We start from the raw sequence: 14,456 nt of genomic DNA on the forward strand, positions 1-14,456 counted from the left end.
CAGCAGGTGGTTGTGGGCAGGAGAAGTGATAAGATGTGTGAGTCTCAAATCCTTTCTCTAAATGTATATACCTTTATAATCAGAGGTGCCCTAAAGTATCGTACCTGGTCTCAGCTGCCTCTCCATGAAGACAAGGATCATTTGTAGGCTGGGCTTCACAGCTGCTGATTCTACATGGGTTGTCTACTTTCCTGTGTTTAAAGTACTGACTTGAATCTTGCAGGAGCAAGAGCAGATACTCTTGCCTGGAGTATCTGAAATATCTGCTGTCTTATCTGAGGAAGCCCTTGAGGATGAAGACCTTGATGTCTAGGAGGTTGACAGTAGGTGTAGAGAAGAATTAACTGTCTCCTGAAGGCACCTTGTATTGCAGCTAAGCAAACATTTAACTGGGAGAGGTATCTACATGTACTTTGGATGGATAGCTTAGGGCAGACAAATTGCAGTGAAGCAGTCTAATAAATTACTTTGTCACAAGTATAACCAAAGCAGTAATGGGCTCACATTCAGTGGCTCAGGAAAAGTTCTGTAGAAACCAGCCAGTTTGGTTTAGCACTGACTTTAGAAGTCCCTTAATGTTGTTTGCTAATGGGCAACTGTACTTGAGAAGGACTTTACAGGGAAGAGCAATCACAGTGTCTTGCAAAGACGCTGAAAACCAAACACATTTATAAATGTCTCTGTGAAGAACTCAAAAATGGCCCTCGTATCCATCTGTGCTCCTCTCCAGAGGAAATGTAGGGGGGTAGATCAGGCAGGTGGTGATGCTTCCTTTAGATATTAAAAGCTAAGGCTTCTCCCTGTTTTTCCTATCCTAGTATCTAAAATTCATTAACGACACTCTCAGAAAGTCCTTATTTAACTTCGAACACACAGAGCCCTGAACACAGTAGTGTGTTAGTGGCAATGAACCATAATGGTCCTTGAGGAAAGGATTTCCTGATGCAGAGTGTTTGAGCATCCAGAGTCATTGAGATGTCCTGGATGAATTGCTGTCATTCCTGTGACAGACTTCCACTAGCTACCACAGAGGCAGTGAATGCTTCAGGAGGTGAAACCTTTCCTCTCATGAAAACTGACACTCTGGTGATTAAAGCTGACATCTCGACAAGTACTCAGTAGAGCTCAAACTGCTTTCATTAGAGCAAGCTAAACTGAGTTAAAGTAACTGTGTAGTATCGTATAACAAACACAGCCATCTTCAAATATGTTATTTTTTTCCCTCTGGAAACAGTTGGAAGAGAAAGAGACTGACAATTGATTGAGCACTGTGACATAGGTTTTGAATTCAGTCTATTGCCTGGATAAGAAGAAGATATGAAAAAAAAATAGGTCCTATTAATGTATACAAGGCAACCCTAGAGGACACTGCTGAATGAAACAAAAAGCTAAATAATTTTAAAAAACTGGATTTTATTTATTTGGGCATAGCAGGATAGACAAGTTGGAGAATGTATTGTGCTAATACTCAAAATTCTCAAAATTGCATCAGAGGAGCAATAATGAGCCCTTAAATTACTTTCCTCTGTAATCAACTTAGATCAATAGCAACTTCTGTGTTTGTTTTATTTGAATCCTCTTTTTATTTTTTCTTTTTTTCTTCTTTTTTTTTCTTTTTTTTTTCTTTTTTGAGGGAAGACATTGCGTGACTGTGAAGGTACTGGAACAGAAAAAAGATCTTAAGGATTTGGCTGGTGAAAACTGCTGTAAGTGACATGTATGGACGTCCCCTTCAGTGTTGCTGAAATAAAGAGGAGATTTGTGGTGTGTATACTTTTGACAGGACAACAAAAAATCAGTCTTGAGTAAATGAATTTATGACTTGTTTCCACCTGCAAAGAGGACCTCCCCAGGCTGAGCACACTGGAAGTGATTCAACATCACAATGAAAATCAAAGAATAATGAGGGTTTTATAAGAATTCCCTGTCTAATAACCAGGGATCTGGACTTGACAAAGCAAAGCTGTATTCCCAAAATTAGTTTTATGTGGTAATGTCAAGAGGGTGAAAACACAAAGAAGAGAACTACCTAAAAGATATTTTAGTGAAGCCTTCTCTTCCTCTTCATCAGCTAATTCCATCTTCCAGCCTAGTGGCAGAAGGCAATAGACCAGAAATTTCTGCTGCATGTGTCATTTTCCTAAGGGTTGAGGACATTTAAGTGGAAGACCAGGTTCTTCTTAGAGGGCCATGTTAGTATCCCGTTCATGCAAGTGACTTTGATTAAGCTCCATAAATTAAAACAAAAGGACAGAGAAGTCTCAGAAGGAAAGGGCTGAACTTTAGGTGCATCTCATCCAAAAGCAAACAGAAGCCTCACACTTGCTCAGCCTAACCTGACTGAGCTCACTAGACTTGCGGAACTGATTTGCTGTTTGACCTGAAAGTTGCCTTGGTGTTCACATGCCCCAGCATGCCCCAAAACACTGGTCTGAATAGTTTCGGGGCTTAGCTCCAGTCTAAAACATTCTGAGATTCAGAGTCTGACAGAGAAGAATGGCCTGATCCAGAGGTTTCAAAGGGTGCTGCCACGTACAAATCTAAGATGTGGCCTGCAGACAGCAGGCACTCATTTTCTCACAAGCTGGATGAGCATCTACAACTCGGGTGCAATGAGTCCTAGTGCTTACAACTAGTCCTGGTGCTTACAACTAGAGCATTCAAGAGTTACACTCGAAAGCATCATCTAGAACCTCAGGCAGATCTGTTCAGTTGTGCTGCTTATAAAATGATTGTTTTAGTTACAATAGGAATATGGATACAGAAAACGTAAATTTTAAGCATCTGGGACATATTGGCATTTATTCAGATAGCTACAAGCAAATGAAAAAAAAGTCAAGACTTGCTTTCTGCTCTATCACAACAAGTTAACTATATGGAGGTGTCTTGTTTTGCAACACTATGCAAAATGCTTTCTTGTATAAGACTTCTGGCTGAAGAACAAGTGCAACAGGAAAAACAGCAATGTAAACAATTCTATTTAACTACATTTATCTGGGCAAATACACAGAAAAGTCTGGACAAGCTTTGGCTCTCAGAGAGATTCTCAAGCTGAGAGCCATAGTGCCAAGATTTCAGTACTTTTACGCTGAAAGAGTTGTTGTGACAAAAAAAAATGTTGGAAACCTGCATCCAAATATTGAAAATGAATTTGTACTTAGTACTACGCTCCTTCACTGGCAAAGAGAGAATGAACTGGGTGATGTAACTATTTTTCATCTCAAAGTTCTGCTAGGCGGTATATTTCCTTTGATAATGATTGTGATTTCTTTTAACAATTTGAAGAGTGCCTCAAGCTTTGGCAAAGTAGTGCCTTTTGTTAATAGGAGCATTATTAATTATAATAATTTTATATTTCAATAAATATTTTATACTATGGTATATTTTACTGTTCCTCCATGAAATTTCCAGTAATTTCTCTTTTAAAGTTGGTGACATAATTTCTGAAGACTATGCATTTGTCCAGCATTCTGTGGAGACCTGAGTGAGCAGTAGCACACAAAATGGAAGTCAAATTTGTTTCAAAATTTGACATATTCTCAAAACACAAGGTGTCTGTGACATGGGAAGTTATTTTTCTGAAATTTCTTGCAAAATGGAAATTCCAGTGGAATTATGAAATAAATACATGCTAACTTATTGACTAATTAAAAACCTGGCAAGAAGTTTGGGGGGTTCTCTACACTACTTTTTCTTCCTCAAGGGATCAAGCAGGGACAAATGCAGAAGTATTGTCATAGTCTCCTCAAATAGGTCAGATACAGCTTTAATGACAGAGTCTTGTTATACTGAGTTAAAGGATGCGAGAATACCGGGCTGAAAACTGTGTAGTGATATAAAGTATCTGCAATTATAGTTAGGTGAGAAAGCAGAAAGGACTGTCCGAAACACTGTGGTAGATACGGGCTACCTCATGCAGACATCCAAAATCCAGTGGCAGGGCAACTTGATCTGTACAGCTCTAGTAGTATCATTTAGTGCTTTTGATTGTGGATAGATATTTGATAAACAAGAATTCTGAATTTGAAAACTTTCTTCTTCTGTTTTATCATGTGAAGTAAAAGGAAGCAGAAACTGTGCCATGATTCTGTGTTTGCCTTATGAGTAATCATAAGAAGCACAGATTAACAAAGCAGTTATTATTCTGTTTCACTGCTGAACTGTAATACACCATTTAATGAAACTTGTACCTTATATACAGAGATTTGTAACACAACTCAGAAAAAAACATAGAAAAGATACCATTCTAAGGGTAAAGTATTCCAGAGACAAGAGGGTAAAAGACAAGAAAATACATATTTGTTAAAAGAAGAATCCCGATGTCAGATACGATAGCTTTATGGAGATGATGAAGCTGCAACTCATGAATGAAGCAGGCTGGATGTGCTAAACAGGTGTTTTTCTGTATTTGAAAAGAGGCTGTAAGTTGTGCATATACCATGTCATGATGGACTAGAAAAGTTACCATTTGTAGTTGCAGAGGAGGGAAGGCAACACCTGCTGCAGAACTTGCACCTAAAAGTCTTAAGGAAATCAGCCAAGATCTTTGAAGACTTGTGGTAAATTTTTAGCAAAGCTTGGAAAACTGAAGGAATTCTTGAGGATTTAAAAACCCTTGGTACTGGTTTGGTGTTTGAAAATTATGAAAGCAATGACATAGGTAGCTATCAGATAATTATCCTGACAGTATTGGTTAGAAAATACAGGGCCATGGGTTTTGGACTGCAGAACAAAGACTTAGAAGCTCTAAGTATTTTGGTTGGAAGGTAGGATTTGTTTGTTGACTTTTGTTCTGAAGTTGGCAGTGGTAACTATACTGATGTCACATACTTGGATTTCTCCGAGGCATTTGACTTTATATCAATTATGTTTTAACTAAAACCCATGAATTATATAAAATTAACACAGCATAACACATAACAAGTGTGTCATAAAGTGAGTTCTGGAGAGATCTCAGACAGTTGTTACAACGGAAGAGCAGATCTATTTCCAGCACTGACTCTTAAGCTGGCACTGTTCCGTATTTTCATTAACAACATTGACGACCATACAAAGTGTTTTCAAATGGATTTTGTAGGCAACACAAAGTTTGTTGGGTTAAAAAAATACAGCAGAGAACACAATACGGGCAGGATCAACATAATTGTCTGCTTAAACTTCCACAGCCCTCTAAAATGTGCTTCAATATGGACAAGCATGAATCCTCTAGAAACAAAGATACAAAGAAAGAATTCCTTTCACAGGATGGTGGGCTTCACTCTGGACAGACTTCACATTTTGTTAGACTCTCAACAGAGCCTTACTGTCCCAGCTACTTTCTGCAGTCAGCGGGGGGAGAGGCATCTCCTGAGTCTCTTTCCAAATACAGTCAAGTTCTGACCAGTTTTCATTAACATTTATAGGTCTTTTATTATTTAGTCTTTTAGTCTTATACAACCAACACAGGTACAATCAAGGGGCTATAGTTTGGAGGTAAAAAGTTAGATGTGGTGTGTAGTTCTGGGCCCCACAATTGAAGAGGGACGTGAAGGTACTCGAGTGCATCCAGAGGAGAACAACAAAAGTGGTGAAAGGGCTGGAAGGCATGTCCTATGAGGTGTGGCTGAGGACTTTGGGCTTGTCTGAGGGGTGACCTCACCACTCATTCTACAGCTTCCTGAGGAGGGAAAGTGGAGATGGAAGTACTGATACCTTCTCCCTGGAAACCAGTGACATAACACATGGGAATGGTTCAAAGCTGCACTAGGGGAGAATCAGACTGGACATTAGGAAACATTTCTTTGCTGAGAGGGAGGTCAAACCATGGAACAGGCTTTCTATCAAGGTTGTAGTTGTCCCAAGCCTGTCAGTGTCTAAGATGCATTTGGACAATGAGCTTAATAATATGCTTTATCTTTTGGTTAGACCTGAATTGTTCAGGCAGCTGGACTAGATGATCCTTGTATGACTCTTTCAACTGAAATGAGTCTGCTCTGTTCTGTTCTATTCTATGATGAGCTAAGTGCCTAATTTCCTTTTTTTCCACTATGGCTCATAAAGGAAAGAGAATAAAAACACAGCCCATAGATCTGCTGGTTCTAGCATCAAGAAGTCAACAGACTAATCCTTACACTTGACCTCTTCTCTTCAGTGAATTTAGTAAACTGTACCTCTTAACCCTTAGGAAAGGTTTGTCTCCCAACCATTATGTCTCATGTATAGCCACACTAGTATTTCCACATTATTCTTGAAATGTGGCTTTCAGACAGGCTTGGTATCTGTATCACAGTAACAAGCTTGCCAAAGCAGTGTGGGCAACCTTGGCATTTCCCAGTCTTTATGGAATGTTCTCCTTTTTATAGTTCTGGGTCACTGATGCTGCTTTGTCATTGGAGTATTCTGAGACTCAGTTCTTCAAAATTATTGAATATTTCTTATGGCCACTTTCTCTATGAAGAATCATCAAGACAATAGAGTAAAACAGAATGGAATCTAATTGAATCAAATTGAATAGAAGAAATTTCAGTTGGAAGGGACCTACAATGATAATCTAGTTCAACTGCTTGACCACTTTAGGGCTAACCAAAAGTTAAAAGCATGTTACTGAGAGCATTGTTTAGAATTTGGACTCAGTAAATTTAATCTCATTAATCATAGCCCAATGCTCCAATCTATCTGGATTCCTCTGCAAGGCCTGTTGTCCCTCAAGAGAGTCAGCAACACCTCCCATGTGGTGGGAAGCTACATGCTCATTAATTTCCACATTGCAACAGAGACTTAGAGTGTATTTTTTGTATGTTGCATTTTCAGTAGCTTGCTGAGGAGGACTTTCCACTCTTCCTTTGTGTTCAATATCCAGATATATTTGTATGATTATGTACTTTTTCCTCCCACTGAATCCGTGCAGCTTTATCCCAGCTGGAGGAAGGGTTACACATCAATGTTCTTGGGGATAGCAGATGCAACCTTGGTTTCTCCTGCTTGCATGCTCAGGAGTCAACTAATTACCAGGTTTGAGTTAGTGCAGGCATCTGTAGGGCTTTCCTTTTCCATATCTGATGCACATATAACCCTGTTTGATTAAACATGAGCACATTTAAAATAATATTTCTTTTTCCCTCATTTGGGACAGGACACAAGAACTAGAGTCTTTAATAAAGCCAGCTTGAACAAAATTGCTGACAAATTGGTACCATCATTCTGTAATCATCTGCCATGCTGTTTGCCAGCTACTTCCAATTAGGAATATTTCAAAGTCACAAATTATGATGAAGTACAGTGCACAACTGCAATCTGACTTTAATATAAGTCTGTTCTGCGATGCTGTTTCAGCTATGCAAAGCTGGACAAAGAACAGAGACCCACAGGTGATGGTGGAAGTAAGTGAGTTATTTCATATTGTAATTTAAAGGGCAAAATCTTCAAGGCACTAACTCTGGAGGCCTCTGAATGTCACTTCAGTAAATATAAACTGTAAGTATGAATGATTTTTGGCTCACTAGTGTTTCAGGAGGTAATGGTCTGCATAATGGTTACACATGAGCAATCATGATAAAGGAAAACACTTAATACGTCATCTTACATTGCCCAAAATCTAAAGCTGAAGGTTAACTCATCCCATCTGATGGACCTGGGAGTCTGAATTACTATGAGCTTGAGTATTTTGGAAGCCCCAAAAGATGTGCTTCAGAACTCATCTCTTACTCTGATTTCTCCACTCATGGTCTTGTCCAAACCTGATACAATTGAACTATTACTAGCAAATAAAACAGATGTTAAATGAAGAACAGCCTTTGTAAAGTAAAGATCAAGGCATTTAATACAGGTCTCTATTTTCTGCAAATTCACTAATAATGGGCAAGAAACTGGCAGCAGTGAAAAGACCAGCAAGGCCAGCTCCACTTGACTGAATTTCTAACATAATGAATTATTATTGTTGTTGTTAAAACTGGGCTTGGAATGTGAAAGAGCGGAGGTCTCCTGAAGCCAGCTGAGCTCCTGCAGGCTGCATCAGCAGACGAACTTGTTGAAGGATAATAGGGACAGTCCTTCTGAGAGGCACCAGGACCTGCTCAGGTAGCAGGTTCCTCTGCTGCAAGGTGCCCTGAGCATGACAGTAAAGCAAGGATAAGCTTTGTGTTAAAGCTGGTGCGTTCCATATAAGTGTAACATTTTGTAATGGTGACATGTTAAATTTTATTTTTCAACTCAGTTCAATTGCATGGTTTTCCTTTCATTATTTAGGTCATGTCTCCTAGCTGGACTATTTTGTCTGGTATTGACACATCGATAATTATCAAGTCACAATCACCCTTTCGAAGTGTTGGCAGAATGCTTGGCTGGGTGTAGGAGACCGTTATTAATTCTGCTGCTGTTAAAATGTGGCAGGTGTTTCCTTGCTTCTCAACTTCTCATTTTACTGCTCTATTGTTTAAGAAAAGTACTTCTGTAAATTAAGAAATGCCATTTGTTAGGTTTCTTAATTACTAATACGGTAGAAAGCATTTCATCATCAGTGGGTGATATGATGATGTAATGAAAGAAGATTTAGTGACTTATTCTGTATTTTTGTGCATTACGAGCAAGTTACATGTAAGATATTCAGATGCTTCTGTAAGGTATAGTTGTTCCAAATCTACTGGAAAGGCTGAGATCTTAAAATTATTGCCCTGCTATTTCTATTCTGTATTCTCAGTGGTTATCAAAGGTGTGGGGTTATCAGTAACCCAAAAGATGATAACATGATAGCATTAGATGTTGAGTGAGGATGTACAAGGAATACTATTGAGTGATGATAGATAATCTTAGGGCAATTTTACAAAGTGTTAAAATTAATTTATATTTCACCTTCAGTCTTTCAAAATGGCTGGGTTATAGCTACAATGCCTAACATCTCTCGTGTATCATTACCAGTCATTAGCAAATGTCACCTGTCATGTTTTCCAGTTACCACATTACAACACACATTTCTGCTTCTTGATGACTGTGAATTGCCCCTGTTCAATCCTGAACTGTTGAGACAGCTGGTGGGAACATCCAAGATGTCAATTATCTCATATGTTTGGCAGATGGACAAGACCTTTTCCCGAAGACCTTTCTGACAGACTCTTACTGAAGCTGTCATATCTCCCACCTGACCTTCATCCTTACTACATTTGCTTCTGTCAGAGGACTTTGCTATGTGTTTTTGTAATTACTTTCCACAACTTATCATATATCTCATATTCTTAGCAATGAACTGTGAAATGTAACAGATGGGATTGCAAACCCCCAAAATACCAGGAAGCAGACATTTTCCATAGTAGCTATATAATCATGCAGGGATGTTAGTGACATACGAAATTGCTTGAGACTTGTAAATCTTTCAAGAACACCTGCAAAAGGGATGCTGATTTTGTGTTTAAAAAGTAATATGAATCCCTACAACTTTTACCAATATTAGGCTGTAAATTCAACCCCTTGACTTTAAAAAATGACCTTAGGGAGAATTGTCCACCAGAAGACTTCTGAATAAGACACCAACCTGAAACAAACAAAAAAAATCTACAATAGTCACTGATGATTCTGTATTTGTTTTCACACTCAGTGTGAAGAAACAATCAAGTCCTACCACTCTAGATTATTATACTTGTTCTTGTAGAGGTTCCAGTTTTGTACCCTTCTGTTGGACATAACTCAGGAATAATGAGCATGACTAATCACACAGAAATGTCACCTTTCCGAAAAGCCTTGAGATCACCTCAAGCTCTCCTTTGCAGCAAATATTATTGATGTGCACAGTACCTATGACTCACTTAACTCTATGTGAAATATTCTAGGCATCTAGAGAAGGTACATACATTTGAGATTGGTTTTAAACCTCATTAGAACAATATCCAATTCCTGTTTTTGAAAAGAATGTTTACCTGAGGCTCCTGGCCAAATTCCAGTCCCACTAATTATGCTTTACTGAAATAAGTTATCAACTGCAGTTTTACTTGGATAGAGTATAGATTTTTGGTTGCTGCTCCTTTTACAGAATGGTTTACTATTGGGTAAGTAGTGATACTTCAAGACATTAGCCCTTGCTATATTTCATTGATAGGTATAAATCAGGGATGATTTTGTAGAGAAGTGGGATACTTTATCACACCTGGATAGGATATTCAGGTTGTTTTGCAGGTAAGGAGGTGAAAAGGTCCCCTGAGGACTGAGTCTGGCCACAGTGACTACTGTGTTCAGCAGGTGAAAGCCACAGTCCAAAGTTGTGTTCAGCTTTGCAGATTCTTGCACATACTTAACTTCTACTTGGAGTGTCTTGGAATGAATTTTTTGTGCTTCTGTTTTTTAGCATAAGCAGCATAAAAATCATACTTCTTCAGGAATACTTTAATACTTCTTAGATGTAGTCTGTTCTGTGGGGTTTTTTCCACTACAGAAAACAGTTTAATGATGGTTTTTGAAGACCATACCTAAACATATTTTTAAATTTCATTTACAAGTTCCCATTCCAAACAGTATAAAACTGTAGAAAATTCACTAAGGAAATATTTATATTCACATTCTGGTTGTATAACACAAATATTTTTTCATCATTAACATTCCATGGCAGGCTAAAAATCAAATTGCTTACAATATATTTATTTCCAAAGCACTGCATTTGTTACTTTTCAAAATACTTTCAAATACATTATGAATATTGGGATGAATTTCTATGCTTTTTGGGTTAGCCAGAACCACTATATTTATTCTCTCTTGCTTAAACCAGTAATCAATTTTTTTGCTGTTCTCTAGAACTGTGTTTACTGTTCAGTTTACTCACCAGCTTAGAGCAGAGTACAGCCATTCTTTCTGCACCTACCTGGAGGGAAGCCTCTCCATGTCTCTTGTAGCCAAAGGGGAGCTTCTACTCATTTATCTCAAAATATCTCCTTCACCTTAACTTTGAAATGCGATGATAATACGTGAATGCTTTCACTGAAGAAGTCATAAGCTGTAGTTTGGCACATTCCAGGCTAGATGTCAGAACATGTGGGTTTTCCTGATGCCCTCCTGATGGTCCTCAACAATCTGTGCCTCATTTTGTGCCTTGGTTTCTTTGGCTTTGCATTAGGGCTAATTATGCTTCACATTTGTTCTCATTTTTGAGGTCTACAGTCTTTGGCCAGCAAGTCAAATAGTGCAGTAATAAATGCGAGGAAGTCCTTGGAAAACCAGCCCTGGGACACTTTCCCATTCTTGTGCCTGCAAAGGAGGTTCTCTCCATGCCATGGCTGTATGACTGCCACCTCCAATAAGCTGCATGTGGTTGATTGTCACCCATAAAAGATCCAAACGACCTACTGAGAACTTACTATTTTCCATAGTCTGACATCAAATAGTAAGAATCTAGTTGCACTTAGGGGTAGAATGAAATCATCCTAAACTCTATTTAGCGTAGGTCATCATTGCCCCAATGCTGGTCTGATCCAAAATGAAAGTTCAACTTGCCTGATTTTCAAAACTGCTTATTATTTTATATTCTTAAGTTTCCTAGATTCCTTTCTAATTTACCTGCAAGGTCCCCAGACGTTTAGGTTTTGTCACCCTCAGGTGGTCAGGAGCATCTGTTTCTGGTGAATTACTTCTACACATAGGTAAACAGACATCTGAATATCGTGGGTTTTCCTGAAAAAGTCTCCAGGCTCATTTACACCAAAAACTATAGTCTGTGCCATTAGTAAGGATCATTCTTGGTGGTTTGTATAAATTTCAAGTAGTTCCACCTCTTTTCAAGACTGCCTCCTTCTCTTTACAAAGAAGAGGAGATTTCAGTTTCAAGAGATTTAGGGTTAACAAGTAAGTTCCTGAGTCTTGCAGACAATGAGATATTCTTTCTGAGCCCTGTATCAGGCTTTCTGCTTCTACACTGAAGCCAGGTCACTGCCAAATGAGGCATCCAAGAGTTTAGGAGCTTCAAAAGCAGTTGTGGCAGAGCCCACTTCTAGTCTAGAGACTCAATTGCTCAAATGAAACTGCTACAAATTTGTTCTTCAACTCTTTTAGGAGCTACTGTGCCTTTCCAATCAAGACTTTGTTCTTTGTCCAATGTCTTATGTGACAAGCAGATACATCCGAGGCACTTGGAATGGAGTTCTGGCTCTGTAGAACATATGTTTCTTGTAAACATACAGAGGGCCTTTCTTACGAAAAGTGTCTGCACAAGCACTCTGAGCAGGGGTGTCCAAGTTCACCAGGAGTGATGCCATCATTGTGCTGCTGCTGCTCTTTCTTCATGGAGTTTTAGGAAAAAATCAGAGCAACAACAAACTGTGATAATCAATAAAGATGGCAGAGGAGCTCTGATGGATACAAGCACAGAGTAACAAATTTCAGGTGACTCTCAGTTATCTGTACATGCTTTATCCAGATTAAGGATTATATTGGCCAGGACCACAGGGTCATATAAACTCTTCCAAGGTCAAGTCTGTTTTAGTAGCTCAGTATTGGCAGCCCCTGAACATGTGTTTCTTCTTGAGGACAGCTCATATGCAGAAGCATCATAGCCAGTTCAGTGTGTCCTGCAGTCCAGACTAACAAAACTTGCTGAACATGTACTAATTCAGGGTAGAACCAGCTCAGCTGCCCTTGCTTCATATCCTTGGGATTCAAACAAGTACAAATTATGACACGTGCAACGTCACCAGGTCATACCTAGCAGGGTTTATTAGCCTTGCCTGACCTGAGTTACCTTTGTATAATCATGCCGTAGTCAGTTTAAGAATCTCTCCTGGTCCTCAGGGTGTTGGAAAACATGGATGCAGAGACACAGAGAGGGTTCTTCAGCAGATCACTTGGGTTGTGTTAGTGCTCTGGTTAGTGCTTCTATATCCTGATGAACCCAAGCCAACTGAGTTTGGCTGGACATTAATACCATGTATTCAGGCACTGTGCTATCCAAGTTCTCTCATCCTCCGTAGCCCAGAGAATGAGAAGCTGCTGGTGCAATTCTCACCAAATCATGTTTGAGATAATCTTCAGATTGATGTTCCTACAGCTGTTATACATCCTGTTGAAAATGTAACTTAAAAGATCAGTACAGGCTGAGACTTGAAGCTTCACACCAAAGGGAGCCAGTTGTGGAGGGGTTTTGTCTGGAGTGTCCCAGCTATGGATATCTGACAGCAAGAAAGATTACCAGATTCTCAGAGCCATTTAAAAGCAGACTGAACCCACCCCCCCACCCCTCCAAAACTTAATTTGCACACTTTCACAGTTGGAAAGCCCTCAGATGACTTCTTCAGGGCAATTTTCTTTCTTTCTTTCTTAATTTTTCATTTCATGTACATTCCTTTGAAGTGTTTCACATGAAAGTGTTATTGAATATTTTGGGAAGTGTTATTGTCCCTGGGTATTTTCTTCCAATGTAACTATAAATTTCTATCCAAATATGCTCAGAAGCTGTTCACTGTCAGAACATGAAATCGACTAGTAGATAAGCATATGTAAAGGTCGTTATTTCCATAGACATATCAAAAGCACGAAACAAATTAACAACATTCTTTTAGTCTGAAACACAGACAGCTATACGGGTGGCAGAATAGGTGGTTTGCTTTGTAAAGTGTGTTTCCTTAAGTATGAGTTTAAGTTCAGATGTCCCCAAAATGAATTTGCATCTGACTATTGATGTTATCTTTTTTTTAAGCTTAGCTCATGAAAATCCACCTCGCAACTAAAACTGTGACAGATCATTGATTTTACCTGCCTAAAAGTTAGGCAGGCAGTATAAAGTAGGTTATTTACCTGCTTTGATAGCCCATGGAGGAAGAGGAGCAGCTCCCAAATGTCATCATCCTGTACCTTAAATATATGGTATCCCATATCCCATATCAGTCTTTAAAATTTGAGGAATTGGAGACTCTGACTTGGTGGCTACAGCAAGAGCAGAGACCAATAGATTGGAGGAAGAGTGTGACTTTCAGATGGTTAGAATTAATTACATTAAATACTGTCCACAAATATAGATGATGACTAGCCGAGACCAGGTTTAGACTAACAAGTAATTCACCACAACAGGGTAGATGAATGCTTAGAAGCAAAGGCCTTACAGCTATGCTTACTTCAGGCATTCCCTGCAAATCCTGTGGTTCAAAGCTATGTGAAGGGCTAGTCACTGAGTTTAACCTTTACATACAGCCCTGGAATCAGAGAGCATTGGCATACAGCTGGAGTAGAGCTTCTGGTTTAGTTTCCTTTGGAAGGAATCTAGTTCGTCTTCCCCCCAAACTGCTTTGCAATTGTGCCAACACACAGAACACTTGGGGAACTGGATTACCACTACTATACAAGATGTTTGAGTACAGCTTCAGGTTTTTAGTTAAAGTCTGCTAACAGTGGCTGCTGTTGGTCAATAAATCTCTGTGAAATCAATGAGACTCAGCAAGGACTGAAAAGTTGCCATGGGCAGATCACTCTCACAGTTACAAACCATTATAAACATATTGATAGTGTTTTTGTAC

This window comes from Pithys albifrons, chromosome 1 (assembly GCF_047495875.1).
Source record: "Pithys albifrons albifrons isolate INPA30051 chromosome 1, PitAlb_v1, whole genome shotgun sequence".
NCBI classification, from domain to species: Eukaryota; Metazoa; Chordata; class Aves; order Passeriformes; family Thamnophilidae; genus Pithys; species Pithys albifrons.